Genomic DNA, 3,171 nt, shown 5'->3' with positions numbered 1-3,171 from the left:
TCCCCTTGTGTAATTTTGTTAATATAATAAGGGTAAATTAGGTAATTTACTTGGTCAATAGTTTATGTACTCTACTCCCCCTCCAAATCTCTCCAATTTTGGGGGAATTAAATTGGGGAGCTAGAGGAAGTCAAACCCCTCCAAACTCCTCCAAACCCCTCCCCTTCATTATTTAAAAAACCTCCAAACAAGGTAATTGCATTACTCTCCTCTCTCTACTCTACTCTCCCTCCTTTTTTAAACATCCAAACATGTCATTAATTGTTTTTGTCTGAATCCTTTCTTATTTCAATCAGAACTTGATCCAACTGCACATCTTGCGGACAGCGATCCAGCCATTCAGGTCGTTTTGTGTGCATTTTAATGCCTCTTGTGTTTTTGTGGTATTCTCGCATTTGGGTCAACTTGATATAAACTAGTGCGATTTTTCTTTTTCCTTTTTTAACCAACATAATTAAACGCAATAAACTAGTTCCAACTTCCAAGTACCCTTCTGGGGAAAAAAAAATCCAAGTAATTTTTTATTTTTTTTTATAATAATAATCCATATACATCATTCTATATGCGAATCTGTGAGGGGGACATGATGATGATAATCACTTACAATTAAGATTCTCAAACAGCCAAACAGGTGTTTATACGGGAAAAAAAAAATGCAAGGGTTGGTCTTACAAAATATTTTGCGCTGTCTTTTCATACCAATTTTTTTTTTTTTGTTTTTTTTATATAATACATCAGTTTTAAGTTGGCACGAGAATTTGAATTTTGAATATCTTTATTGAAAATACTAAGAGATACTAATCAGTTGAATTATAAGACTTTTTTATAGTGAAAATCAATTTTTTTACTTATTAAAATTGCAGATTTTGAACAAACTATACTGAATTTCCAACTAATGCTTGCTTAGCTATACCACATCAAAGAAAACTTGAGGGACAGAGCCTAAAATAAACAAACCAGCCAGTTTGTTCAATAAAGATCAGGTTGCTAAGCAATGAGCTGCACCATTTGCTTCTCTTAGAACCTAGTTAAACTGTATATTCTGCGAGAATTTTCCAGCCTAATTGTATCAACAATCAAAATTGGCAATTCTCCGTGGATCCCCACTACTCCCCTTCCCTCTACTTCCCTCTACTCTCCTCCCTCTCTAAACTTCCAAACAAGCCATAAGTAAAACATGAATGTTAGAAGTCTTATGGCTCAATTGACATTTTTATCAAAAACATCCGGGGTTCAACTGGTACCTCTTATTGCTCAACTGCCAACTTTTTCTAACAATAGAGCAGTTTTACATAAAGTCCTAACGCTATCAGTGATCAAGAACTCTCTTTGTGCTTAGATTCAATCTACAGTTGACAAACTACGTACCTTGACAATTGTCAGATAGGAGAAACGTACTCTTAACTTTAATTAATTATAATATAGACTCAATGCGGTAGTTTTGGTTGTAAAAATGCAAAATAGGTCGTTTTCCTTAGTTTATGTATTCTTACCTACTTTCAACAAACAGAATGATTAAGATTTAAACGGGATACCAAAATTTTGAGGGAGGAACAAACGCAAAGTTTCCATGCGTGTGAGAATCTGAAGTTCAGCAAAGCCCCAATTACATGAATGTCAAGATGAAATGTTTATGGAAAAGAGTGACTTCTTGTATGAACAAAAAATGCTGCCAAAATTACTATGTTCCTTTACAGGGATATATGCTAGGTCATCTTTGTGTCCTCCCAAAAGCTGTTTGAAAAGGGACCTCACAGTTAGCTTGCTAGAGGTGAGGTTTCCAAAGAAAGCACGAGCAGGTTCCACGATATTTTATAAATTAATTTGGGCAACTTACACATTTCTACCAAAAACTATTTTCTTGATTACACTTATCTTTTTGAATTATCGAAACGCATAATCAGCCCTCCAATTTTAAAAATATGTTACACTTAACCCCCTTATGTTTGTTTTGCAGTTAATTCTAATGTAATTTTACCTTGAAAGATTAATTGACCCTTTAGTCATCTATTTTGGAGAGATGAGTAAAAGTCTTTCAATTCTAATTTCCATCAAACTTAATACTAAATCAAACAGCAGAGAGCATTAAAACAAAGTTATAACTTTGGAGGATTAATTATGTGTTTCAATAGTTCATGAGGTCAAGTACAATTAATTTGGGTAATAATTTTGGGTTAAAAGATGTAATTTACCTTGTAATTAAACCTATTGGCCTTCCAAAGTAGACAGGATAAGAAAATTGTAATTAAACCTATTGGCCAGCAAAGTGGACAGGATAATAGGCTATTTTTACATGATCAATTGTACATTTTCTTCTCTAGATAGTCTTCTTATTTTGAAAAGCAGTTCATAATATTTGACTTCATGTACAGGTGATGATTAATCTTGACTACTGCTTAGCATTTATCTGATTGATCTTCTCCTCTAACATTCGTTCACTTATAAAGCCCGAAACCACTCAACATTACGAGACGATTTAATTTATATTCATTTTTTCAATGTTAGGCTATCAGCTTAGAGAGTCTTGTGCAGGATTTTTTAGAGCTTTGATGCTCTAATGCAGCATCACTCACCCCAAGAGATCAATCCCCAACGTTAGATCGCTTTGCTCAGTTTTAGTATGCCCCGCTACAAAATAGTTACTACCCTCAAACTTCAAATGTTTAAGCATCATATGTCATATTTTAATTTTTATGCGATTGGCTAAATTTAATTGAGCTTTAATTGAAATCTAACCATGTGATTAGATTAATTTTGGTACTATATTTAAGACCATAAAATTTCCTTTAATTTGACCGGTCATGGGCAAAATTTGAGTGGTATCATCATTCTTATCCTTGAGTAGTTACCATTTTCATCCACATTTTTAAAACCTAAAGAACCCTATATAAATACCTATTTTTCTCCTGTTCATTATTCATTATGAACAAGAAAAACTATCATCGGCCCATTTTGAGAGGTCCACAAGATCCCAAGAAAACCCCATTCCCATGGCCTAACCTTGGTATTTCCTCTTTCCTTTTGGGTCTCATCCTTCAACAATCAATATCGATCATCCTCCACCCTCTCCTCTACCACAAACAACAGCAGCAAAAAAAAAAAAAAAAAAAAAACCCTCTCGTAGCCCATAGCCCCCAAAACAGAACCTTGGGCCCAAACCAAATTAAAAAC

The sequence above is a fragment of the Quercus suber genome, unplaced genomic scaffold, assembly GCF_002906115.3.
Source record: "Quercus suber isolate HL8 unplaced genomic scaffold, Cork oak 2.0 scaffold_63, whole genome shotgun sequence".
NCBI lineage: Eukaryota > Viridiplantae > Streptophyta > Magnoliopsida > Fagales > Fagaceae > Quercus > Quercus suber.
The sequence above is the reverse complement of the archived record's forward strand: the minus strand, read 5'-3'. Positions refer to the sequence as shown.